An 11,101-nucleotide genomic window follows, 5' to 3' on the forward strand; every position below is an offset into this window, starting at 1 on the left:
CTGGTATTTCTCTGGTGTCAACAATCCCTGGAGCTTTGGAGCCAGGCCTCTGAAATTGACTTCTCAGAACCCTACATAGAGTTAGGTTTAGGGCCTCTGAGCATGGAGGTCTGATATACGCCTGTATGGCAACCTTCCCAGGGGGGTGAGTTGAGGGTGTGGGTTGGATGAGAGTCATGCTGAGGGGTTTTGGCTAGGTTCCCTCTGAAAGTGGAGGTTCGTGTGGATTGGCTCAGGTGGCATTCAGATTTCCCCGCTCTGAATACTTTCTGGGGCCAACTGACACTGTTTTCTTTGTGTGGCAGGCTGATTCCTCTGGCATTGCTCAGTGGTCCCCTTTCCCGGGGGATTTGAATCCAGGAATGGGAATGGACTCCAGAACCCAACCTAGGGTTAGGGTTAGGGCCTAGGACCATGGGAGCTCTGATCTGCCAGCTGTGTGGTGACCTTCCTGGGGGTCTGGGTTGAGGACGAGGGTTGGGGTGAGTGGGTGGCTCAGCATTTGTGGCCAGGGGTCCGATGAAAGTGGGGGTTCGCTGGGTTTGGCTCAATTGGACATTCAGATTTCTCCTGTTACAAATCCATTCTGGAGTCCCAAATGGCAGGTTTCTTATGTGTGGCAGCCTGTGTTATCTAGCATTCCCAGGGGACTTTGGGACCAGGCCTCTGGGGATGCGTCTCTCAGAACACAATGTAGGTTAGGGTTAGGACCTAGTAGATGGCAGGTCCAATTTGTGATTGTGTGGCAACCTTCCAGGGGGCTGAGTCAAGGGTGTGGTTTGTGCTGAGTCTCAGGCACAGGGTTTGTGGCCAGGGGCCGGTGAATGCGGGTGTTTGCTGGGATTCACTCAGGTGGGCATTCATATTTCTCCCACTCTGAATACTTTCTGAAGTCCAAGTGGCACGTTTCCTTCTGTGTTGCAGGATGAGACTTCTGCTATTGCTCAGGTGTCCCCTCCACCTGGGGCTTTGGAGCCAGGACTCTGGGAGTGGACCTCTCAAACCAAAACTCTGGTTAAGATTAGGGCCTGGGAGAGTGGGATGTGCAATCTCCTGGCAGTTTGGCGACATTCCCATGGGGCTAAATTGAGGGTGTGGTTTGGGGTGAATGTCAGGCTCAGGGTTCGCGGCTAGGGGGCTGCTGAATGTGGGAGTTCCCTTGGATTGTCTTGGGGGGAACTCAGATTTCTCCTGCTCTGAATCCTTTCTGGAGTCCCAAGTGGCACGCTTTTCTTCTGTGGGGAAGGCTAAGTCTTCTGTCGTTGCTCAGTGGTCCCTGTTTCCTGGGGCTTTGGAGCCAGGCCTCTGGCTGTGGACTTCTCAGAACCCAGCTTAGGGTTAGTGTTCAGGTCTAGGAGGATAGGCTTTCCAATCTGCCACCTGTGTGGCTACCTTCCTGGGAGCTGAGTTTTTGGCACTGTTGGGGTGAGTAACAGGCACAGGGTTTGTGACCAGGGGGCTGGTGAGAGTGGGGATTTCCTGGGAATTCCTCACATTGGCATTCAGATTTCTCCTGCTACGAATCCTTTTTGGCGTCCCGAGTGGTACGGTTTCCTTCTGTGTGGCTGGCTGAGTCCTCTGGTATTGCTCTGGTGTACCGAATCCATGGGGTTTTGGAGCCAGTCCTCTGGGGATGGACCTCTCAGAAACCAAACTAGGGTTCAGATTGGGGCCTAGGAGCATGGGAGGTCCGATATGACAGCTTTGTGACATCTTCATGGGTGGTGAGTTGAGGGCGTGGAGCAGGTTGAATGTGAGTCTCAGGCTTTGCAGTCAGGGGGCTGTCAAAAGTGGGGCTTCATGTGGATTGGCTCAGGTGGCATTCAGATTTCTCCTACTGTGAATCCTTTCTGGAGTCCCCAATGACACAGTTTGCTTCTGTGCGGCTGGCTGAGTCGACTGGTATTAGCCAGGTGTCTCAGATCCCTGGGGCATTGGAGCCAGTCCTCTGGAAATGGAACTCTTATAAACCAATGTCGGGATAGGGATGGAGTTAGGTGCATTGCAGGTCCGATGTTCCAGCTGTTGGCTACCTTCCTGGAGAGTGAGTTGAAGGCATGTGTTAGGGTGACTGTCATGCTCAGGGTTTGTTGCCAGGGGGTGATGAATGTGGGGGTTCACCGGGATTGGCTCAGGTTGTCATTCAGATTACCCCTCTTCTGAATCCTTCCTGGAGTGTGAAATGGCGCGATTTCCTTTTGTGCAGCAGGCTGAGTCTTCTGGTATTGCTCAGGTGTCCCCAAGAGCTGGGGCTTTGGAACTAGGCCCCCAGGAATGAACCTCTCAGAATGTAACTAGGGTAAGAGTTAGGGCCTAGGAGCAGGGGAGTTTCGGTCAGCCGGCTGTGTGGCGAATTTCCTGGGGGGAGAGTTGAAGGCGTGGGTTGGTGTGAGTGTCAGGCTCAGGGTTTGGGGCTAGGGTGCTGCTGAAAGTGGGGGTTCACTTGGATTTTCTCAGGTGGACGTTCAGATTTCTCCTGCTCTGAATTCTTCCTGGAGTCCCACATGGCAGGTTTCCTTTTGTGTGGCAGGCTGAGTCCTCTGGTATTGCTTAGGTTTCCTGAATCTTTGGGGCTTTAGAGCCAGGCTTCTTAGAATGGACCTCTCAGAACCAAAACTAGGGTTAGGGTTAAGGCCTAGGAGAATGGGAGTATTGCTCAAGTTTCCCCTAGCCCGTTGGATTTGGAGCCAGGACGCTGGGAAATGACCTCTCAGAACCTAACCTAGGTTTAGGTCATAGGAGAATGGAAAGTCTGATCTTCAGGCTGTGTAACGATGTTCCCTGGGGACTGATTTGAGGACATAGATTGCGGTGAGGTCAGATTCTGCTGTTTTGGCCAAGGGGCCAGTGAACATGGCCGTTTGCTGGGATTGGCTCAGGTGGGCATACAGATTTCTCCTGCTCTGAATCCTTTCTACAGTCCCAAATGGCATGGTTTCCTCGGATGTGGCAGGCTGGGTCCTCAGGTATTGCTCCACCGACACCAGGACCTGATCGAGAGACACCAGGGGCCGGCTCGCAATATGCAGACACACAGACACACAGGGAAAGACAGAGAGACACGGAGTGGGGGAACACTTAGGGGACACACTGGACGGGAGAGACGGGGAGGGACAGAGTGTGTGTGTGTGTGTGTGTGTGTGTGTGTGTGTGTGTGTGTCTGTGTGTCTCTGTGTGTGTGTGTGTGTGTCTGTGTGTGTGACAGAGAGAAAGAGAGAGAGAGATTAGATTATCCAACACACAGACCCTCTCACACCCCAGCACAGACACGCAGACCCCGACCCGGATGCGGACGGGGACAGGGACAGGGACAGAGACCCAGGTGCACACAGGTGACACACACCCACACACAGGGACACACAGGACGCTGTGTGGGCGCGGCAGCTAGCCCACGGGAGGGCGGTCGCGCTTGGGCGCGCTTTGGGCAAGGCGGCCGCGCCCTGGAGCTGCCATAGGAGCCCTCCCTCGGAGCCCGAGGACTTACAGCCCAGGTGGCGGGAATCCCGATGGGCGGCCATTCCTGCCCAGCACCCCTCTGGCGTGGGGGCGTGCGAGGCATTCTTTCTTTTGCCCCGTCCTTTATTTTCTGGTGGCCCTTGTGGCCGTGGTGCGGGGCGCCCCGGGGTCTCGCTGAGGGAGCGAGCCTCGCTGTTCCGCTGAGACGGGGCGCGGAGTCGGGTGCCCACGGGGCCTGAGGCCCCGGGCGGTTGGCCATCTCGTGTCCTGTGCGCACGGAGCACGGACGCCCGGGCCCAGGGGCAAAGGGACGGTGACCGGTGCGAAGGAGGGCCATGCCCTTCTGGCGGGAGCGCAGCCCAGGGCTGGTGGGGAGAAGGTGTAGGCGGGCCCAGGCAGGAGGCGGGGCCGGCAGGCGGTTGGCCCGGGGCGCTGCGGTGGGCGGGCGGCCCAAGCGAACTGCTAGGGGCTCGGGAGAGGAGAGGGCCCGGAGGCAGGGAGGAGGCCGAGAACCCAGGGAGCGCACGCCTGCAGAGGCGGGGTCACGGCCCGCCCGGGGCTCCCGCGGTTCCTCTCGCCCGGGCCGCTTTCCCTCCACCCCCCTCCGCCGCCTCCGCCTCCGCTCGCGCCGCCCCCTGAGCGCCCACCGCCCTGCACACCAGCCCCCAGCCCGCACCCCGGGATAGGCTGTGGGCGTTCCTGGGGCTTGGAGGTGGAAAGGCTGGGCTGTGGGCGCCTGGCTGTGCCACGGGCACCCGCAGAGGGCCAGGGTTCCGCGTTGCGCTGCGCGTGTGGCGTGTGGCGTGTGGCGAGCGGGTCGGGCCCACCACGCATGGCCTGTGGTGAGGTGGGGGCACGTGGGGTTTGAATGGAGCCGGGTTGGGCAAGGTTGGGGGGGCGGGCCGCTGGCGGCAGAGGGAGTGGAAGGGAGGGCGAAGGGCAAGGAAAGGAAAAGAAAAGGAGAAAAGCCTACAGCACCCGGTATTCCCAGGCGGTCTCCCATCCAAGTACTAACCAGGCCAGACCCTGCTTAGCTTCCGAGATCAGACGAGATCGGGCGCGTTCAGGGTGGTATGGCCGTAGACGCCTGTGGCTGCCGCTCGGTGCCCCAAGAGCCTGCTCCGCCCCTCCCAGCCCCAGCCCCAGCCCCTGCCGAGCGATTGTCAGCCCTCCTCGCCTGGCCTGTGCCTGGTGCCTGCCTGCCTGCCTGCCTGCCTGCCAGCACGCCCAGAGGACAAGATGCCTCCGGCACCCTGGAGCCGCGGAAGTCCGCGCGCTCTCCCGTCCCGGGACTCTCCTGCCGCGCCGCCGCTTGGCTCCCGGGATGGCAACGGGGTGGGTCGGGGCGCCGGGGGCGAGGCCCGAGGTGTTCTCAGAGCGCCCCCCAACCCCCCCGCCCTCCGCGGGGAGCACAACCCGCCCACTGGCCTTTCCTCCTCTCCCCGCCGCCGGGCTCAAAGCCCACCGGAAGCCTCGGGCGCCACCACAGACCATCATCACCATCCCAACCCCGTGGCCCTTCCTCCGCCACCCTTCCCCTCCCCACCCAGCGACACCAGGACCTGATCGAGAGACACCAGGGGCCGGCTCGCAATACGCAGACACACAGACACACAGGGAAAGACAGAGAGACACGGAGTGGGGGAACACTTAGGGGACACACTGGACGGGAGAGACGGGGAGGGACAGAGTGTGTGTGTGTGTGTGTGTGTGTGTCTGTGTCTGTGTCTGTGTGTCTCTGTGTGTGTGTGTGTGTGTGTGTGTCTGTGTGTGTGACAGAGAGAAAGAGAGAGAGAGATTAGATTATCCAACACACAGACCCTCTCACACCCCAGCACAGACACGCAGACCCCGACCCGGATGCGGACGGGGACAGGGACAGAGACCCAGGTGCACACAGGTGACACACACCCACACACAGGGACACACAGGACGCTGTGTGGGCGCGGCAGCTAGCCCACGGGAGGGCGGTCGCGCTTGGGCGCGCTTTGGGCAAGGCGGCCGCGCCCTGGAGCTGCCATAGGAGCCCTCCCTCGGAGCCCGAGGACTTGCAGCCCAGGTGGCGGGAATCCCGATGGGCGGCCATTCCTGCCCAGCACCCCTCTGGCGTGGGGGCGTGCGAGGCATTCTTTCTTTTGCCCCGTCCTTTATTTTCTGGTGGCCCTTGTGGCCGTGGTGCGGGGCGCCCCGGGGTCTCGCTGAGGGAGCGAGCCTCGCTGTTCCGCTGAGACGGGGCGCGGAGTCGGGTGCCCACGGGGCCTGAGGCCCCGGGCGGTTGGCCATCTCGTGTCCTGTGCGCACGGAGCACGGACGCCTGGGCCCAGGGGCAAAGGGACGGTGACCGGTGCGAAGGAGGGCCATGCCCTTCCGGCGGGAGCGCAGCCCAGGGCTGGTGGGGAGAAGGTGTAGGCGGGCCCAGGCAGGAGGCGGGGCCGGCAGGCGGTTGGCCCGGGGCGCTGCGGTGGGCGGGCGGCCCAAGCGAACTGCTAGGGGCTCGGGAGAGGAGAGGGCCCGGAGGCAGGGAGGAGGCCGAGAACCCAGGGAGCGCACGCCTGCAGAGGCGGGGTCACGGCCCGCCCGGGGCTCCCGCGGTTCCTCTCGCCCGGGCCGCTTTCCCTCCACCCCCCTCCGCCGCCTCCGCCTCCGCTCGCGCCGCCCCCTGAGCGCCCACCGCCCTGCACACCAGCCCCCAGCCCGCACCCCGGGATAGGCTGTGGGCGTTCCTGGGGCTTGGAGGTGGAAGCGCTGGGCTGTGGGCGCCTGGCTGTGCCACGGGCACCCGCAGAGGGCCAGGGTTCCGCGTTGCGCTGCGCGTGTGGCGTGTGGCGTGTGGCGAGCGGGTCGGGCCCACCACGCATGGCCTGTGGTGAGGTGGGGGCACGTGGGGTTTGAATGGAGCCGGGTTGGGCAAGGTTGGGGGGGCGGGCCGCTGGCGGCAGAGGGAGTGGAAGGGAGGGCGAAGGGCAAGGAAAGGAAAAGAAAAGGAGAAAAGCCTACAGCACCCGGTATTCCCAGGCGGTCTCCCATCCAAGTACTAACCAGGCCCGACCCTGCTTAGCTTCCGAGATCAGACGAGATCGGGGGCGTTCAGGGTGGTATGGCCGTAGACGCCTGTGGCTGCCGCTCGGTGCCCCAAGAGCCTGCTCCGCCCCTCCCAGCCCCAGCCCCAGCCCCAGCCCCAGCCCAGCCCCTGCCGAGCGATTGTCAGCCCTCCTCGCCTGGCCTGTGCCTGGTGCCTGCCTGCCTGCCTGCCTGCCTGCCTGCCAGCACGCCCAGGGGACAAGATGCCTCCGGCACCCTGGAGCCGCGGAAGTCCGCGCGCTCTCCCGTCCCGGGACTCTCCTGCCGCGCCGCCGCTTGGCTCCCGGGATGGCAACGGGGTGGGTCGGGGCGCCGGGGGCGAGGCCCGAGGTGTTCTCAGAGCGCCCCCCAACCCCCCCGCCCTCCGCGGGGAGCACAACCCGCCCACTGGCCTTTCCTCCTCTCCCCGCCGCCGGGCTCAAAGCCCACCGGAAGCCTCGGGCGCCACCACAGACCATCATCACCATCCCAACCCCGTGGCCCTTCCTCCGCCACCCTTCCCCTCCCCACCCAGCGACACCAGGACCTGATCGAGAGACACCAGGGGCCGGCTCGCAATACGCAGACACACAGACACACAGGGAAAGACAGAGAGACACGGAGTGGGGGAACACTTAGGGGACACACTGGACGGGAGAGACGGGGAGGGACAGAGTGTGTGTGTGTGTGTGTGTGTGTGTGTGTGTCTGTGTGTCTCTGTGTGTGTGTGTGTGTGTGTCTGTGTGTGTGACAGAGAGAAAGAGAGAGAGAGATTAGATTATCCAACACACAGACCCTCTCACACCCCAGCACAGACACGCAGACCCCGACCCGGATGCGGACGGGGACAGGGACAGGGACAGAGACCCAGGTGCACACAGGTGACACACACCCACACACAGGGACACACAGGACGCTGTGTGGGCGCGGCAGCTAGCCCACGGGAGGGCGGTCGCGCTTGGGCGCGCTTTGGGCAAGGCGGCCGCGCCCTGGAGCTGCCATAGGAGCCCTCCCTCGGAGCCCGAGGACTTGCAGCCCAGGTGGCGGGAATCCCGATGGGCGGCCATTCCTGCCCAGCACCCCTCTGGCGTGGGGGCGTGCGAGGCATTCTTTCTTTTGCCCCGTCCTTTATTTTCTGGTGGCCCTTGTGGCCGTGGTGCGGGGCGCCCCGGGGTCTCGCTGAGGGAGCGAGCCTCGCTGTTCCGCTGAGACGGGGCGCGGAGTCGGGTGCCCACGGGGCCTGAGGCCCCGGGCGGTTGGCCATCTCGTGTCCTGTGCGCACGGAGCACGGACGCCCGGGCCCAGGGGCAAAGGGACGGTGACCGGTGCGAAGGAGGGCCATGCCCTTCTGGCGGGAGCGCAGCCCAGGGCTGGTGGGGAGAAGGTGTAGGCGGGCCCAGGCAGGAGGCGGGGCCGGCAGGCGGTTGGCCCGGGGCGCTGCGGTGGGCGGGCGGCCCAAGCGAACTGCTAGGGGCTCGGGAGAGGAGAGGGCCCGGAGGCAGGGAGGAGGCCGAGAACCCAGGGAGCGCACGCCTGCAGAGGCGGGGTCACGGCCCGCCCGGGGCTCCCGCGGTTCCTCTCGCCCGGGCCGCTTTCCCTCCACCCCCCTCCGCCGCCTCCGCCTCCGCTCGCGCCGCCCCCTGAGCGCCCACCGCCCTGCACACCAGCCCCCAGCCCGCACCCCGGGATAGGCTGTGGGCGTTCCTGGGGCTTGGAGGTGGAAGGGCTGGGCTGTGGGCGCCTGGCTGTGCCACGGGCACCCGCAGAGGGCCAGGGTTCCGCGTTGCGCTGCGCGTGTGGCGTGTGGCGTGTGGCGAGCGGGTCGGGCCCACCACGCATGGCCTGTGGTGAGGTGGGGGCACGTGGGGTTTGAATGGAGCCGGGTTGGGCAAGGTTGGGGGGGCGGGCCGCTGGCGGCAGAGGGAGTGGAAGGGAGGGCGAAGGGCAAGGAAAGGAAAAGAAAAGGAGAAAAGCCTACAGCACCCGGTATTCCCAGGCGGTCTCCCATCCAAGTACTAACCAGGCCCGACCCTGCTTAGCTTCCGAGATCAGACGAGATCGGGCGCGTTCAGGGTGGTATGGCCGTAGACGCCTGTGGCTGCCGCTCGGTGCCCCAAGAGCCTGCTCCGCCCCTCCCAGCCCCAACCCCAGCCCCAGCCCAGCCCCTGCCGAGCGATTGTCAGCCCTCCTCGCCTGGCCTGTGCCTGGTGCCTGCCTGCCTGCCTGCCTGCCTGCCTGCCAGCACGCCCAGGGGACAAGATGCCTCCGGCACCCTGGAGCCGCGGAAGTCCGCGCGCTCTCCCGTCCCGGGACTCTCCTGCCGCGCCGCCGCTTGGCTCCCGGGATGGCAACGGGGTGGGTCGGGGCGCCGGGGGCGAGGCCCGAGGTGTTCTCAGAGCGCCCCCCAACCCCCCCGCCCTCCGCGGGGAGCACAACCCGCCCACTGGCCTTTCCTCCTCTCCCCGCCGCCGGGCTCAAAGCCCACCGGAAGCCTCGGGCGCCACCACAGACCATCATCACCATCCCAACCCCGTGGCCCTTCCTCCGCCACCCTTCCCCTCCCCACCCAGCGACACCAGGACCTGATCGAGAGACACCAGGGGCCGGCTCGCAATACGCAGACACACAGACACACAGGGAAAGACAGAGAGACACGGAGTGGGGGAACACTTAGGGGACACACTGGACGGGAGAGACGGGGAGGGACAGAGTGTGTGTGTGTGTGTGTGTGTGTGTGTGTGTCTGTGTGTCTCTGTGTGTGTGTGTGTGTGTGTCTGTGTGTGTGACAGAGAGAAAGAGAGAGAGAGATTAGATTATCCAACACACAGACCCTCTCACACCCCAGCACAGACACGCAGACCCCGACCCGGATGCGGACGGGGACAGGGACAGGGACAGAGACCCAGGTGCACACAGGTGACACACACCCACACACAGGGACACACAGGACGCTGTGTGGGCGCGGCAGCTAGCCCACGGGAGGGCGGTCGCGCTTGGGCGCGCTTTGGGCAAGGCGGCCGCGCCCTGGAGCTGCCATAGGAGCCCTCCCTCGGAGCCCGAGGACTTGCAGCCCAGGTGGCGGGAATCCCGATGGGCGGCCATTCCTGCCCAGCACCCCTCTGGCGTGGGGGCGTGCGAGGCATTCTTTCTTTTGCCCCGTCCTTTATTTTCTGGTGGCCCTTGTGGCCGTGGTGCGGGGCGCCCCGGGGTCTCGCTGAGGGAGCGAGCCTCGCTGTTCCGCTGAGACGGGGCGCGGAGTCGGGTGCCCACGGGGCCTGAGGCCCCGGGCGGTTGGCCATCTCGTGTCCTGTGCGCACGGAGCACGGACGCCCGGGCCCAGGGGCAAAGGGACGGTGACCGGTGCGAAGGAGGGCCATGCCCTTCTGGCGGGAGCGCAGCCCAGGGCTGGTGGGGAGAAGGTGTAGGCGGGCCCAGGCAGGAGGCGGGGCCGGCAGGCGGTTGGCCCGGGGCGCTGCGGTGGGCGGGCGGCCCAAGCGAACTGCTAGGGGCTCGGGAGAGGAGAGGGCCCGGAGGCAGGGAGGAGGCCGAGAACCCAGGGAGCGCACGCCTGCAGAGGCGGGGTCACGGCCCGCCCGGGGCTCCCGCGGTTCCTCTCGCCCGGGCCGCTTTCCCTCCACCCCCCTCCGCCGCCTCCGCCTCCGCTCGCGCCGCCCCCTGAGCGCCCACCGCCCTGCACACCAGCCCCCAGCCCGCACCCCGGGATAGGCTGTGGGCGTTCCTGGGGCTTGGAGGTGGAAGGGCTGGGCTGTGGGCGCCTGGCTGTGCCACGGGCACCCGCAGAGGGCCAGGGTTCCGCGTTGCGCTGCGCGTGTGGCGTGTGGCGTGTGGCGAGCGGGTCGGGCCCACCACGCATGGCCTGTGGTGAGGTGGGGGCACGTGGGGTTTGAATGGAGCCGGGTTGGGCAAGGTTGGGGGGGCGGGCCGCTGGCGGCAGAGGGAGTGGAAGGGAGGGCGAAGGGCAAGGAAAGGAAAAGAAAAGGAGAAAAGCCTACAGCACCCGGTATTCCCAGGCGGTCTCCCATCCAAGTACTAACCAGGCCCGACCCTGCTTAGCTTCCGAGATCAGACGAGATCGGCGCGTTCAGGGTGGTATGGCCGTAGACGCCTGTGGCTGCCGCTCGGTGCCCCAAGAGCCTGCTCCGCCCCTCCCAGCCCCAACCCCAGCCCCAGCCCAGCCCCTGCCGAGCGATTGTCAGCCCTCCTCGCCTGGCCTGTGCCTGGTGCCTGCCTGCCTGCCTGCCTGCCTGCCTGCCAGCACGCCCAGGGGACAAGATGCCTCCGGCACCCTGGAGCCGCGGAAGTCCGCGCGCTCTCCCGTCCCGGGACTCTCCTGCCGCGCCGCCGCTTGGCTCCCGGGATGGCAACGGGGTGGGTCGGGGCGCCGGGGGCGAGGCCCGAGGTGTTCTCAGAGCGCCCCCCAACCCCCCCGCCCTCCGCGGGGAGCACAACCCGCCCACTGGCCTTTCCTCCTCTCCCCGCCGCCGGGCTCAAAGCCCACCGGAAGCCTCGGGCGCCACCACAGACCATCATCACCATCCCAACCCCGTGGCCCTTCCTCCGCCAC

General features: G+C 65.3%; 4 non-coding genes across 4 annotated transcripts; all 4 read right to left on the reverse strand.

Annotated features, from left to right (window-relative positions):
* Positions 1-4,422: 4,422 nt before the first annotated feature.
* Positions 4,423-4,541, reverse strand: LOC123783140 (5S ribosomal RNA). Its single transcript, XR_006777127.2, has one exon. It is a non-coding gene; the product is annotated as a 5S ribosomal RNA (ribosomal RNA).
* Positions 4,542-6,446: 1,905 nt separating this feature from the next.
* LOC123783139 (5S ribosomal RNA) lies at positions 6,447-6,565 on the reverse strand. The gene has a single exon (XR_006777126.2). It is a non-coding gene; the product is annotated as a 5S ribosomal RNA (ribosomal RNA).
* A 1,922-nt stretch (positions 6,566-8,487) lies between these two features.
* LOC123783176 (5S ribosomal RNA) lies at positions 8,488-8,606 on the reverse strand. The gene has a single exon (XR_006777154.1). It is a non-coding gene; the product is annotated as a 5S ribosomal RNA (ribosomal RNA).
* Positions 8,607-10,522: 1,916 nt separating this feature from the next.
* On the reverse strand, positions 10,523-10,640 carry LOC123783173 (5S ribosomal RNA). The gene has a single exon (XR_006777151.2). It is a non-coding gene; the product is annotated as a 5S ribosomal RNA (ribosomal RNA).
* Positions 10,641-11,101: the final 461 nt, after the last annotated feature.

The sequence above is a fragment of the Ursus americanus genome, chromosome 6 (assembly GCF_024610735.1).
Source record: "Ursus americanus isolate L20-20 chromosome 6, mUrsAme1.1.p, whole genome shotgun sequence".
Classification (NCBI taxonomy): Eukaryota; Metazoa; Chordata; class Mammalia; order Carnivora; family Ursidae; genus Ursus; species Ursus americanus.